Source organism: Cervus elaphus, chromosome X (assembly GCF_910594005.1).
Source record: "Cervus elaphus chromosome X, mCerEla1.1, whole genome shotgun sequence".
Classification (NCBI taxonomy): domain Eukaryota; kingdom Metazoa; phylum Chordata; class Mammalia; order Artiodactyla; family Cervidae; genus Cervus; species Cervus elaphus.
The window spans coordinates 76,419,931-76,435,997 of record NC_057848.1 but is presented as its reverse complement, the minus strand read 5'-3'; the positions used below and the strand labels follow the sequence as shown (position 1 = coordinate 76,435,997).

General features: G+C 40.0%; 1 protein-coding gene across 3 annotated transcripts in view; it reads left to right on the top strand.

The window, feature by feature from the left end:
- The window catches only part of GABRA3 (gamma-aminobutyric acid type A receptor subunit alpha3), a 228,850-nt gene that overhangs the window by 158,864 nt on the left and 53,919 nt on the right, over nt 1-16,067 (top strand). The window lies entirely within an intron of this gene.

The window sequence follows — 16,067 nt, the reverse complement described above, 5'->3', positions numbered from 1 at the left end:
ATGCAGGAGTAAAGGAAATAGTTATTTTTTGAATGCAGAGACTGGCACATATTTGTGAGATAGCTGGAAGTGGCTACTAGAAAGTCAAAGATTGAAGATACAGTAGAAATAGGGTTTTTCTGACATCAGGTTTCCAGAGAAAATTGTCAGGAGATGGTATCCAAACTATAGTGAACATTTTCCTTGTAAAGAAGGAGGGATGTCTCTTCTCGCACTGCATGAAAAGACATGAAATTAGATATAAATGTTGAAAAGGAGGTGGGGAGGACTGGAAAAAGTAGAAATATGAATGGTTATAATGTATGAAGGAGAATTTGAAGAGATAGAGATAAGTGGAGAAATAGAAGAGAGATACACTTGTAATAAAGTGCATAAAAGAGTTTGAAGAGGAAATGAGCATGTACACAACTATGGAAAGAATAGAGTGAAGTAGGTGTAGATAGAAGAGAGAATGTATGGAATGAGGTGGTTGGAGAGATGTAAAGATGATGAGATATGGATGGATAAAAGGCAGTAAGAAAATGGAAGAGAAGCTAGAGGGAAGAGTGATAGGTTGAAAGGGAAATAAAGAGATACAGAGATTGAGACTAACAGAGGAGAAAGAAAACAGAAAGAATGAGGAGAACAGGATAGTGGAGAAGCTAAGTAATAAAAGGAAATTAGAAGAGAGAAGAAGTTTAAGTTTTGGAGGAGGAATAGAAAAGAGAAGAAAGGAGAAGGGAGGATGAGAATATTGAAATATGAAGAAGGGATGATGCTGATTAAGGAGGGCAGAAGATGAAGCAGACCAGGAGATTACTCACCTGAAAATAGAGTTGGTTAAGTATAAAAAGATAGCCATTAGGTCTTTCATTTTAATCTGAATTGGACAAGAAAGTGGAGTTTAATAAGACAGGAGTCTATGCAGAATGTCCTTGTGCTTGTTTTGAAAGACAGAACAGAGGAGGTACAGATATTCATAAGCATGATGAAGTTAGTGGTTCCCTTACACAGTAAATACTTCATGGTGGACCCAAGAACGTGGGTCCAGAGGGAAACAGGTTCAAATCTTAAAATGAAAGCTTGACACTATTTATCACCCCATAATTTATTCATCTAGTGACCTTTTGCAAGACACAAGTTATCTGCTTTCTCGTTTTGATAATAATATAGCTGCTACCTATCTTGTTCAGTTTAGTTCAGTTCTGTCGCTCGGTGGTGTTCGACTCTTTGCAACCTCATGGACTGCAGCATGCCAGGCCTTCGGGTCCATCACTAACTCCTATAGCTTGCTCAAACTCATGTCCATTGAGTCGGTGATACCATTCAACCATCGCATCCTCTGTCACCTCCTTCGCCTCCTGCCTTCAATGTTTCCCAGCATCAGGGTCTTTTCCAGTGAGTCAGTTCTTCTCATCAGGTGGCCAAAGTATTGGAGCTTCAGCTTCAGCTTCAATCCTGAAAGTAAATATTCAGGACCAATTTCCTTTAGGATGGACTGGTTGGATCTCTTTGCTGTCCAAGGGACTCTCAAGAGTCTTCTCCAGCACCACAGTTCAAAGGCATCAATTCTTCAGCACTCAGCTTTCTTTATGGTCCAACTCTCACATCCATACATGAATACTGGATAATCCATAGCTTTGACTATATGGACCTTTGTTGGCAAATAATGCCTTTGCTTCGTAATATTCTGTCTAGGTTGGTCATAGCTTTTCTTCCAAGGAGCAAACTTCTTTTAATTTCATGGCTGAAGTCACCATCTACAGTGATTTTGGAACCCAAGAAAATAAAGTCTCTCACTGTTTCCATCATTTCCCCATCTATTTGCCATGAAGTGATGGGACCGGAGGCCATGATCTTAGTTTTTGGAATGTTGAGTTTGAAGCCAACTTTTTCACTCTCCTCTTTCACTTTCATCAAGAAGCTCTTTAGCTCCTCTTCACTTTCTGCCGTAAGGGTGGTGTCATCTGCATATCTGAGGTTATTGATATTTCTCCTGGCAATCTTGATTCCAGCTTGTGCTTCATCCAGCCTGGCATTTTGCATGATGTGCTCTGCATACAATTTAAATAAGCAGGGTGACAATATCCAGCCTTGATGTACTCATTCCCAATTTGAAACCAGTCCGTTGTTCCATGTCCAGTTCTAACTGTTGCTTCTTGACCTGCATGCAGATTTCTCAGGAAGCAGGTAAGGTGGTCTGGTATTCCCATCTCTTTCAGAATTTTCCACAGTTTGTTGTGATCCACACAGTCGAAGGCTTTGGCATAGTCAATGAAGCAGAAGTAGATGTTTTTCTGGAATTCTCTTGCTTTTTGTTGATCCAGTGGATGTTGGTAATTTGATCTCTGGTTCCTCTGTCTTTTCTAAATGCTGCTTGAACATCTGGAAGTTCACGTTTCACATATTGTTGGAGCCTGGCTTGGAAAATTTTGAGCATTACTTTGCTAGTGTGTGAGATGAGTGCAATTGTGCAGAAGTTTGAGCATTTTTTGGCATTGCCTTTCTTTGGGATTGGGATGAAAACTGATCTTTTCCAGTCCTGTGGCCACTGCTGAATTTTCCAAATTTGCTAGCATATCAAGTGCACAATTGCACTCATCTATCTATCATCATCTATCATCATCATCTATCTATCATCATCATCGATCTAGTAGTTAAAGAAGACATATGCACAGATATCTGCACAATAATATAAAAGTCCTTAAATAGAGGCAGGTACAAAATGTGATGGGATTACAGGATAAAAAGCATCTAAAATCATGTGGAGACATCAAGGAAAGTTGTACAAAGGAAATAATGCTTATCTTATATCTTGAATCTTGAAGGAAATATAGGTAACTATTAAACAGATGAGGGGCAGATTAATATACTGAAGGATATTCTAGGCAGGGAAAATAGCATACGCAAAGGCAAGTATTTATGAATTGACACCGTGTGTCAGAAAATTCATGTCTCTTATTAGAACTTTCATTTGTTGATTCTTTCCAAAATATTTCTTAAGGGCTTAACAAGACCCAAACAGTGTTTGGGACACTAGGGATTAAAAAAAAGTGTTAAAAAGTAAAAGTGTTAGTTGCCTAGTACTGTCTGATTCTTTGCGACACCATGGACTGTAGCCCACCAGGCTCCTCTGTCTACGAGATTTCCCAGGCAAAAATACTGGAGTGGGTTGCCATTCCCTTCTCCAGGGGATCTTCCAGACCCAGGCATTGAACCTGGGTCTCCTGCATTGCAGGCAGATTCTTTACCGTCTGAGCAACCAGGAAAGCCACTAAGGATAAAGTGGTAGGCAAAAATAGATGTAGTTTCTGTTGTTATATTGTTGTAGGGAAAAGCCAATTTTGACTCCATGTTGGAACTCTTTGTTTGACTTACTTTTCATTGCTTTTGTTATTATAATCATACATGATAACCTGCCTCAGAGAACCCTGCCCTTCTGCCTGAATATTAATTCAAAGTGCCTATGTTAAGGGAGACGTCCTAACCCTGTCCACCTGTGGATGGCTGCAAGAAAACAGAAATTAACACATCCCTTCCCTAAGGCTGCCATGTTAGGAATTATTAGCAAGATTAATGGCCTTTATACTTTGTTTCCTCACCTCCCTCCATCTCTGATGTATAAAAGAACCTGGCATCCAGACCCCAATAAGATGGTTATTCTGAGACATGAGTCTGCCATCTTGGTTAGCCAGGTCTCTGAATAAAGTCATATGCCTTGTTTCAAGACCTCATCTCCAATTCTTTGGCCTGTGCTGCAGCAAGCAGAGTGAGCTTGGACTTGGTAACAGTATAGCTACATTCTAGTAGATCCCTTGGAGTAAGAAATGTCTACCCAGTCCAGTATTCTTGCCTGGAGAATTCCATGGACAGAGGAGCCTGGCAGGCTACAGTCCATGGGGTTGCAAAGAGCCGGACACGACTGAGTAACTAACACTTTAACTTTAGTGGAGAAAACAAACTGTTAATGCAAGTTCATGTGCCCAATGCAAAGTGAGACCAAACAAACTGAAACATTGGAGTTTGGAGCAGAGAAAGGTTTATTGCAATCCATGTGGTGCCGAGTTCAAGTTCACTCTGCTTGCCACACATCAGGCCAATAAGTCAGGAGATGAGGTAAGGAATAATGACTTTATTTGAAAAGTCAGCAGACCCAGAAGATGGAAGACTAATGTCTCAAAATAACCATTTTATTGGGGTCTGGATGCCATTTTTTTAAAAATAGAATACAGAGCAGGAGGAGGTGGGGAAGTAAAGTAAAACGACCATTAATCTTACAAATATCTCCTGAAATCGAAGCCTCAGGGAGTTGTTGTTTAGTTGCTAAGTTGTGTCTGACTCTTTGTGACCCCATGAACTGCAGCACGCCAGGCTTCCCTGTCCTTCACTGTCTCCCAGAGTTTGCTCAAACTCATGTCCATTGAGTTGGTGATGCCATTCCAACCATCTCATCTTCTGTCACCTCCTTCTCCTCCTGCCCTCAATCTTCCCCAACATCAGGGTCTTTTCCAATGAGTCAGCTCTTCGCATCAGGTGGCCAAAGTATTGGAGCTTCACTTTCAGCATCAATCTTTCAGGTGAATATTCAGGGTTGATTTCCTTTAGGATTGACTGGTTTCATCTCCTTGCTGTCCAAGGGACTCTCAAGACTCCTCCACCATCATAGTTCGAAAGCATCAATTCTTTGGTGCTCAGCCTTCTTTATGGTCTAACTCTCACATCCGTACATGACTACTGGAAAAACCTGTAGTCTGGTTTTTCTGGAACTACTGGAAAAACCATTGACTCTATGGACCTTTGTTAGCAAAGTGATGTCTCTGGTTTTTAATATACTGTCTAGGTTTGTCATAGGTTTTTTTTTTCCCAAGAAGCAAGCATCTTTTAATTTCATGGCTGCAATCACCGTCTGCAGTAATTTTGGAATGCCAAGAAATAAAATCTGCTACTGTTTCCACTTTTTCCCCATCTATTTGCAATGAAGTGATGGGACCAGATGCTATGATCTTGGTTTTTTGAATGCTGAGTTTTAAGTCAGCTTTTTCACTCTCCTCTTTCACCTTCATCAAGAAGCTCTTTAGGTCCTCCTGGTTTTCTGCCATTAGAGTGGTATCACCTGTGTATCTGAGGTTATTGATATTTCTCCCAGCAGTCTTAATTCCAGCTTGCGCTTCATCCAGCCCAGCATTTTGCATGATGGACTCTGCATATAAGTTAAATAAGCAGGGTGACAATATACAGCCTTGATGTACTCCTTTCCCAATTTTGAACCAGACCATTGTCCCATGTCTCGTTCTAACTGCTGCTTCTTGACCTGCACACAGGTCTCTCAGGAGTCAGATAAGATGATCTGGCATTCTCATCTCTTTAAGAATTTTCCACAGTTTGTTGTGATCCACACAGTCAAAGGCTTTAGTGTAGTTAATGAAGCAAAAGTAGATGTTTTCCTGGAATTCCCTTGCTTTCTATATGATCCAAGGGATGTTGGCAATTTGATCTCTGATTCTTCTGCCTTTTCTAAATTCAGCTTGTCCATCTGGAAGTTACTGGTTCATGTACTGTTGAAGTCTCAAGGAGTGGATTTGCTAATTTCTGTTTTCTTGCCATCATCCACAGGTGGACAGAATCAGTATGTGTCTCTGAACATAGGCCTTTTGGTTTAACATTCAGGCAAAGCGGCAAGGTTCCCTGAGGTAGGCCATTATGTATAGACAGTATCCTTTTAGTGAACAAAAGCTACTGGAAGCAAAGTTTAAAATAAAGGAAACAGATACAACTTGTAGTCAAATTTTGTTCTTCCCTGTAATACTTGCGAGGAGACAGGGTGCTCAAGCCCTCAAAAGCCTGGAGCTCACCAAAGGTTTTTGACAAAACATTTGTAAAATCCAGATGAGGGAGGGAGGTGGTGTCACAAGGGTAACTTCATCAATCCTTGCTCCAGGAGGCCAGGGGCTGTGTCCTTATGGTCATTGAGTAGTTAACTTCTTCCATTTGGAGGGAGGTTTTTCACATTTGTGAAACAGCTCAGGAAATTTGCATCAAATACTGTTCTCTAGATACTTCAGAAAGGAGCTAAAGCAGAGGATTTGGGGGAGGGCCTGTCCCTTGGGAAGAACCCATAGGGTCCTGTTTGGTTACATTATCAAGAAGAAAGTGGTATTTTTTGACCATTTAAGAGAGGCTTATTGTCATATTCAGACCGGCATGCCATCCTTTATTCTTTGATCGTATGATTGGGTCAGTTTTGCTTATGTACTTGGGATGTTTCAATGACATTTTTTGAAAGATAAATTGTGCATGATACCTGGACTTTTCCCACCAACACACAGAAATGTTAATAATAAAGCTCTTCTCTTCTTGCTTTAGATGCAAATAGCTTGCATCTGAGTCTTCATATAGAGACTGCCTCTGAAATGGCAGGAACCATGGGAGGCATTTGGGTCACATTGTTAATTCTATAGGACTTAATGTAATGAAATCAACCAAGCATTAATAGCTTTGCTTCACACAACACTTTTTAAAATATTATTTATTATTTTACTTTAAAATATTGTATTGGTTTTGCCATACATTGACTTGAATCCTCCATGGGTGTACATGTGTTCCCCATCCTGAACCCCCCTCCCACCTCCTTCCCTATCCCGTCCCTCTGGGTCATCCCAGTGCACCAGCCCTGAGCACCCTGTCTCATGCATAGAACCTGGACTGGCGATTCATTTCGCATATGATAATTTACATGTTTCAAAGCCATTCTCCCATATCATCCCACCGCGCCCTCTCCCACAGAGTCCAAAAGACTGTTCTGTACATCTGTGTCTCTTTTGCTGTCTCACATACAGGGTTATTGTTACCATCTTTCTAAATTCCATGTATATGCATTAGTATACTGCATTGGTGTTTTTCTTTCTGGCTTGCTTCACTCTGTATAATAGGCTCCAGTTTCATCCACCTCATTAGAACTGATTCAAATGTATTCTTTGTAATGGCTGAGTAATATTCCATTGTGCACATGTACCACAGCTTTCTTATTCATTCATCTGCCGATGGACATCTAGGTTGCTTCCATGTCCTGGCTATTATAAACAGTGCTGCTATGAACATTGGGGTGCACGTGTCTCTTTCAATTCTGGTTTCCTCGGTGTGTATGCCCAGTAGTGGGATTGCTGGGTCATATGGCAGTTCTAATTCCAGTTTTTTAAGGAATCTCCACACTGTTCTCCATAGTGGCTGTACTAGTTTGCATTCCCACCAACAGTGTAAGAGGGTTCCCTTTTGTCCACACCCTCTCCAGCATTTATTGCTTGTAGACTTTTGGATAGCAGCCATCCTGACTGGCATGAGATGGTACCTCATTGTGGTTTTGATTTGCATTTCTCTGATAATGAGTGATGCTGAGCATCTTTTCATGTGTTTGTTAGCCATCTGTATGTCTTCTTTGGAGAAATGACTGTTTAGTTCTTTGGCCCATTTTTTGATTGGGTCTTTTATTTTTCTGGAATTGAGCTGCAGGAGTTGCTTGTATATTTTTGAGATTAATCCTTTGTCTGTTGCTTCGTTTGCTATTATTTTCCCCCATTCTGAAGGCAGTCTTTTCACCTTGCTTAGAGTTTTCTTTGTTGTGCAGAAGCTTTTCAGTTTAATTAGGTCCCATTTGTTTATTTTTTCTTTTCTTTCCAATATTCTGGGAGGTGGGTAATAGAGGATCCTGCTGTGGTCTATGTCGGAGAGTGTTTTGCCTATGTTTTCCTCTAGGAGTTTAATAGTTTCTGGTCTTACATTTAGATATTTAATCCATTTTGAGTTTATTTTTGTGTATGGTGTTAGAAAGTGTTCTAGTTTCTTTCTTTTACAAGTGGTTGACCAGTTTTCCCAGCACCACTTGTTAAAGAGATTGTCTTCTCTCCATTGTATATTCTTGCCTCCTTTGTCAAAGATAAGGTGTCCATGGGGCGTGGATTTATCTCTGGGCTTTCTATTTTGTTCCATTGTTCTATTTTTCTGCCTTTGTGCCAGTACCATACTATCTTGATGACTGTGGCTTTGTAGTAGAAACTGAAGTCAGGCAGGTTGATTCCTCCAGTTCCACACAACCCTTTTTTGTAATGGCTTTTGCTCTAGGGGATTCCACCTATAGTTTCTTATTCATTAAGTTAGCAACTGACTCACAGAACCTCACTTAGTGTGTCTCACTCGAATGAACAGAAGTAAGAGCACAGAAGAGATATAGTGGCTTATTTTGAACTCTGAGAAAGATTACAGTGAGGTGGGAAGCAAGTAACATTATGAGTCTTCCGTTAATCACAAATTATGCCATGTATTCCATGTGGTGATATCAAACCCTACCCTCCAAGAGCTTGCATTTTAGCAGGAAAGATAGGACACATAATTTACTGTACTATAGGGCATAATGGAATTTTCAAAAAAGCCAACAATGAAGTGCTGTAAGCTAATAATGATAGCTTTCCATACAACCTGGATGTGGTGACCCAATGATGAAAGAACAGATAACCAAGGAAGGTCTTGGAATGGAGGAATGGAAAAACCAGACCCTTATCATCCTTCCCTCATCCATGTTGTAACTATTAATGGAACAGTATAACCTGTCTCCCCTCCTACCCCATAGGGAGGAGGTATTTACTTTACTCTTCCCTACCCAGTATACATGCCTCATTCAATCAGCAAATTCAATCAACAAATAAGACCCCTATCCCACTCCTTGTACCCTGGGTATAAAAGTGGACTAAGGACCCCCATTCTACATTGGTTCTCTCTTGAGCTGGCCCGCTGTTCTAACAGCATCTTCCATTCTAATAAACTTTATTTCCCTCTCATTCTGTCTCATGTCTGGAAATTATTTTAAAACCCGCACCCGGACCATGACACTGGAAGCATGGGCCCAGATATAGAAAAGCATCATAGGGAAACTAGCATTTGAGCTGGAGAGAGGGAGGGAAGAATGTATTCCCAAGAGGTCTTCTCACATTTGTTTCATTTTTGCCAGCTGCAAAAGGAAATCGGGACCTTGAAATGACAAAATTTGCCTTTATTCTCAAAGGCAAGAAGCTGAACCCCAGGCAGACTGAGTCTGTTTAAAATATCATTCTAACACAAGGTGGATTTGCAGATCAGAAGGGTCCCTCTAGCTCCAAAGAACCCAACTATTTTAGATGCTACTGTTTTTAAACACAAATTAGCATGTTCAATGCCCAGTGAGGCCAAACAAGGGGAACCATTAGGGTTTGGGGCAGAAAAAGGTTTATTGCAGAACCATGCAAAGTTTTGAGGTGGATCATGCATAAAAATCCCAAAATTCCCCATAGGAGACAGGGGACACAGAAAGGATTTGTACCTCAGAGGACTCCACAGGGTCCTGCTTGTTTTTACTACCCCTAGAAAAATGAAGACTGTCTATTGTAGTGAAGAACTTTAGAGTAGGAATTAGGCACTCTAAGTGTGAGTCCTAACTCTGGCCCAGATCAGCAGTATAACCATGAACAAGGCATTTCTGTTCTCTAGACCTCAGTTTCTTCTTCTGGGAAAAAGGGACTGAAAATACCTGCTCTACTTATCTTGCAGAAATATTTATTAAACCAAGAAGCATTTACTGACTACATGCCGTGTGCCAATCACTGTACTATGGATGGGATTACAATAATATATAGAGACAGTTCTCTCAAGTTTCTCATAATTCTGTGCAGAAGATAGACACATAAACATACTGATAATCCTGTGTGGTATTAAAAAATGATTAAAGAAAAAAACTTAGATGATACAAACAATTTCACTTCATGAAGTGAACAATCTTCTTTTGAAGAACCTCAGAATGGAGTGGAAGGCAGGAAGCTTTTATAACATAAAGAATAAATGAAGAAGAGAAAAATAGAAAATATGAGAAAGTATCTGCTTGGGTAGAGCCATATAATCTACCTTGTTTAGGGTGTGAGATGGCCCAGAGTTGGCTTGGCCATTGAAAATACTTGACTGGATATACTGTGTTTCTCTGTCAAGTAGAGCACTTATAGGAACACTAAGGTCATCTAAGTTTTTGTTTTCTGATGTAGCACCCAGGCAGCAGTGGGTCCATCTTGAGCCTAGAAAGCTATTTCAACAACGTTAAGCACTAAACTATTTGTACAAACTGCTCTGGGATTTCTGTGAACTGCCTATAGGGCACATATGAAGTATCACAGAAGAGACAATATTTGAGCATGAACATGAAGGAAATTGCTTCACATATGAAGAGGAAACAGTGTTTCTGACAGGACAAAAAAGAACCCAACAATTTGTATAAAGACTCAAAAGCATTAAAGCTTTTTTTGGCAAAATCATAAGTATTTGCAGATGGCTGGAGAGTGGGAAAAATGTATGAACATCAGAAAATGAAGATAGAACAATGCATGTGAGGTAATTATTAAAACCTAGATGTGTTCCATATAATGGCTAAATGCAGTGGTAAAGAGGTATACTTGATATACAATATTATATAGGTTTCAGGTGTATGGATAATTTACAATTTTTAATGGTTATACTTTAAAGAGTTATAAGAATAATTATTTAAAATATTGGCTGTATTCCATGTGTTGTACAATATATTCTTGTAGCTTATTTATTTGAAGATAGTACTTTGTAACTCTTAATTCCTTACTCCTGTCTTTTCCTTTCTCCTTTCATCTACCCACCAATAATCACTAGTTAGTTCTCTGTATCTTATACTATCCAGCCCATTCCCCATAGTTTCCTCTTTGAACTCATCATCTGTTAATCTTCCCCCTTGGTCTCTCCATTACAGCCACAGTAGCCTAGTTGCTATTTTTTTTAATACATTGGGCACCTTTCTACTTCTGGGCCTTTGCATTTGCCGCTTCCTCTACTTTGAATATTCTTTCTCCAGCTATTCATAAGGCTCACTCTCACTACCTTCAGGATCATTGCCTAAATGTCGCCTACTCAGTGAGATATTCCCTGAACACCCTATTGAAAATCGCAATCCCTTATCAATACTTTCTACTCACATCTTATTTTTCTTCCTGAGGCATATTGCCTTTTAATACATTATATAGTTTACTTATTTCACGTGTTTGTTTGGTGTTTTCCCTCTACTCAAATGTAAGCTCTAAGAGGGAAACAACCTTGGTGTGTTTGCTGATGTACTTACATTGCTTAGAATAATACCTGGCATATAGTAGGTGATCAAAAATTATTTGTTGAGTATAACAAGTAACAAACTTTTAGTCAGCTCTATCCCAGACTTGGGTGATTTGAGAAATGTTCTTCCCTTCTGCTTTATCATATGTAAAATATATGAGGCCTTCCTTGGTGGCTCAGATGGTAAAGAATCTGCCTATAATGCAGGAGACCTGGGTTTGATTCCTGGGTCAGGAAGATCCCCTGGAGAAGGGAATGGCTACCCACTCCAGTATCTTGCCTGGAGAATTCCATGGACAGAAGAGCCTGGTGGGCTACAGTCCATGGGGTTGCAAAGAGTTGGACACAACTGAGCAATTAACACTTTCACACTTTCACTTTCAAAATATATGAGGGAATAAAACTGGATGCTTTCTGTAAGGGTCTTTCAGATATGAAATTCTAGGAAAGAGGCTAGATGACCACTTAAGAGGATAGGTTGAGATATTGTGCTGTTAAGGAATCATATTAAGATGCTATTTTCCTAGAACCCTAGGAATGCCTGAACCCTATCTTACTCCATCTACACTTTCTCTCTCCAAGCTCCCCATGGAAGTACATGCTTTTAGGAAAGCAAAAATCATTCATTAGTTAATTGATTCAGTGGATATGTATTGAACACTACAGTGTGCTAGGTAGTGTGCTATGCTGCTGGCATACATCAAAGAGAATCCAAGACAAAAATCCATAGCTTTACAATAAGGAGGAAAAAATGATGAGAACAAATAAATTATATGGCACGTTTTAAGTCAGGTACTATGGGAAACTCTGGGAGGTGATGATGGACAGGGAGGCCTGGCGTGCTGTAGTCCATGGGGTCACAGAGTCAGACACAACTGAGCAACTGAACTGAACTATGGGAAAAGAAAGAGCATGGTAAAGTTTACTAAGCATAGTGTGGATAGTAAACTGAGTGGAGGTCAGGGTAGGATTCATTCAGAAGATAATAATTAAGGAAAGACTTGAAAGAGGCATGACAGCATAACAAGTGCAAAGGCTATGACACAAGAGAGACACGCATGCTGGAAGAATTGCAAGGAAGCCAGGGTGACTGGAACAGAGACAGCAAGGGAAGGCAGAGTAAGAGATAAGCCATAGAGGAACAGAAGATAAGATCATGTAAGAGCCTGTAAGCCATGGCAAAGAGTTCAGCTGTTACTCTGTATAGAATGAGGAAATACTTGATGGCTATTGTGTACAGAATATAGTATACCGAGAAAGGGTAAAAGTAGAGATACAAGTTAGGAGGCTATGGAAGCAATAAAACTTTAACTTATTACTGTGGTGGAATAAAAACCAACTGTTGAGAAACAAAGATTGGGGTGACAAGGGAGCCAGGGTGCTACAAAACAGTAAAATGAGGACAGTACCTGAGGAGGGTGTGGGTATGTATATGCATGTGTGAAGGGCTTTAACACACCTCCTTCCCATCTGTATTCCCATCTGTATCTTTCATCCCCAAAGAAAAGAATTTCCTATATTGCCTTTTACTTCCTGTTTGCTCTCTGCATAGGAATCAAAACAGGTCAAAACTTGGTTGAGACTCAGTTCCTGTAATCTGATTGTCACATTTTGAAGGGTCTTGGACCTTTTTTGAAAAGCCAGCTTAAGACTAGTTGTTCACTCGCTAAGTTGTGTCAAATTCTTTGCGACCCCATGGGCTGCAGCATGCCAGGCTTCCCTGTCCTTCACTGTCTCCTGGAATTTGCTCAAACTCATGTCCGTTGAGTCAGTGATGCCATCTAACCATCTCATCCTCTGTTGCCCCCTTCTCCTCCTGCCCTCAATCTTTCCCAGCATCATGGTCTTTTCTAACGAGTCAGCTCTTCACATCAGGTGGCCAAAGTATTGGAACTTCAGCTTCAGCATGTCCTTCCAATGAATATTCAGGGTTCATTTCTTTTAGGATTGACTGGTTTGATCTCTTTGCTGTCCAAGGGACTCTCAAGAGTCTTCCCCAGGACCAGTTTGAAAACATCAGTTCTTTGATGCTCAGCCTTCTTTATGGTTCAACTCTCACATCCATACTTGACTACTGGAAAAGCCATAGCTTTGATTATACAGACTTTTGGTAGCAAAGTAATGTCTCTGCTTTTTAATATGCTGTCTAGTATATCTGTAAGTCTCATTCATCTTGTGTAACTGAAATTTAGTACTCTTTCACTAATACTTCCCAGTTCACTCCAGCTCATGGCAACCACCATTCTGTTCTCTGCTTCTGTGAATTTGACTGTTTTAGATCCCACGTATGAGTGAAATCGTACAGTATTTGTCTTTGTCCACCTTATTTCACTTAGCATGATGTCCTACAAGTTCATCAATGTTGTTGCAAATGGTAGGATTTCTTCTTTCTAAGGCTGGATAATATTCCATAGTATGTATGTATGTTTTCTTATCCACTTATCTGTTAATGGATATTTAGTTTGCTTCCATGTCTTGGCTATTGTGAATAATTTTGCAATAAAATATGGAAATGCAGATATCACTTTGATATCTTGATTTCAATTCCTTTGGACAAAGAACCAGAAGTGGGATTGCTGGATCACGTGGTAGCTCTATTTTTAATTTTTGAGGAGCCTCTCTACTGTTTTCCATAGGGGCTGTACCAGTTTACATTCCCACTAACAGTGTAGGAGGATTCTCTTTTCTCCACATCCTCACCAACACTTGTTATATCTTATCTTTTTTGATGACAGCTGTTCTAACAGATGTGTGGTGATATCACATTGTGGTTTTAATCTGCATTTCCCTGATGAGTAGAGATGTTGAGCATCTTTTCAAGTCCCTGTTAACCATTTTGTATGTCTTCTTTGTACTAATATCTATTTGGGCAAATTAAAAATACTGTGTTAAATACTTAAAATTTATTAAGTGGGCGGATCTTATGTTAAGTGTTTTGTCACAAAATAATAATTTAATAACATAATAATAGGGCTTCCCCTGTGGCTCAGCTGGTAAAGAATCTGCCTTCAGTGTGGGAGACCTGGGTTGGGAAGATCCCCTGGAGAAGGGAAAGGCTGCCCACTCCAGTATTCTGCACTGGAAAATTCCATGGACTGTATAGTTCATGGGGTCGCAAAGAGTCGGACATGATTGAATGACTTTCACTTTCAACATAATAATAAAAGAGGGTAGAAGCAAAGTTTTGAAGCAAATGGATATTTTGTAGCATAGATTGTGGTGATGAGTATATTAGCCTGAGTTTAGTCTGGGTGCTTTCTGCTGCACGAAAAGCTTGAAGGGGTCTTAAAAGTAACAAGGAGGAGAGAAGGCATTAGGATGCATTTAAGTACCAGTGAAAAGACCACAGCATAATCTGGCTTGTGAAGTACCCTACTCCCACCAACATCTGCTTTATCATTACTTCTCTGTGCTTCAGTAGAATGTGTATAAAGTGGATGGGAATGAAAATAGGAAAGCTATTATAATTCAGTTCTGCTCCTAAACAGAAGTCAGTACCTTTTGCATCTTGGCTTTGACAATCTATTTGTTGTGGTTATATTTGCCATGTCCTCAGGACAACAGGGTAGACATAAAGTAGTTTCCCTTTGGCATTACTCAAAATAGGCAGTATCTTGGAAATACTAATATAAGTGGAGAAAAGGAACACAGTTTTCTTTATTAAGCCCTCATGAAATCTTTTATGTATCCAACAGGAGCAGGCTTCTCAATGAAAGATATTTCTCTTGTATCAGATTCTATGAGTCGTGAAACTCCCTACCTATGCCTTAAGAATAAAGAGTAGATTGGTGGGATATTGCAGGTTGACTTGAGAATTGAGCTTTTGGCCAAGACACATGGGAAATTTTATAAATATCCAAGGGATTAGTTAGAGCTGCAAGGACACTTGCCATCTAGTTTTAACCTCTTACTATTTAGATAAGGAAATGGAAAATAAGAGATGGGTAAATATTTGCTAAAGGGCACACAGTTTGTTTCTGCCTTCCAGCCTAGAGTTCTTGCTAATAAACACCCGAGCATGTTTGCTTTAGTCAGCCTGCTTTGAGCAATATCCACTATTGCTACTGTAATCATTTATGAGGTGGTACACATTTATCAAGTTTAACAGTTAGCCAGGATAAGAGATTCTTGCCAGTTGGCCACCTAAAACTCTAAGAGGATGGCAAGGATTGAATCCAGTATAACCAGGAGGTATACAGGTTAGCTAGAAAAAGCTCATCAGAGTTAGCTGTCAAATAATTCTGAATTTTTGCTGTGCGATTCCCATTTCCACATAACAGGTTACTTCCTAGGACAAAGAAAGTTGAGGCTCAAAATATATGAAGGAAAAAGGGGGGAAATTTGGGAATTGATTATTTAGACAGAGTAATGCCAGAGAATGAGTATGTGGGTATGGCAAGTCTTACTCAATCCAGATTTCCATTGAGGAATCCGTGAACAGTCTCTCCTACATGTTGTCCCTATTAAGAGCACATGAATCCTTCATACTTGACCTCTGAGGTGTTTGATGTCCTCCATAAACTTTGTAAATTTTTTTCTCACCAGCTGTTGTGTGTGTATATTCATGTGCAAGTATGTGTATGTGTTCTCCAAGAATCACCTTCTTTAACAAAGCTATACCAGTTTCTATAAGCAGCAGAGCCATCTTTTGTGCTTATTATCAGGTTAAAGATATCTTTTCTACACATCCCTCCTCTCCAGTGCAGTCTCTAAAGTATTTAATTCACATGATAGCCTGCTGAGGAGAATTATTTCAGAAATAAACTGCTGGGCTTCCAAGGTGGTGCAGTGGTAAAAAATCCGCCTGCCAATGTGGGAGATGCAAGTGATGTGAATTCGATCCCTGGGTCGGGAAGATCCGCTGGAGAAGGAAATGGCAACCCACTCCAGTATTCTTGCCTGGAAAATTCCATGGACAGAGGAACCTGGCAGGCTACAGTCCATGG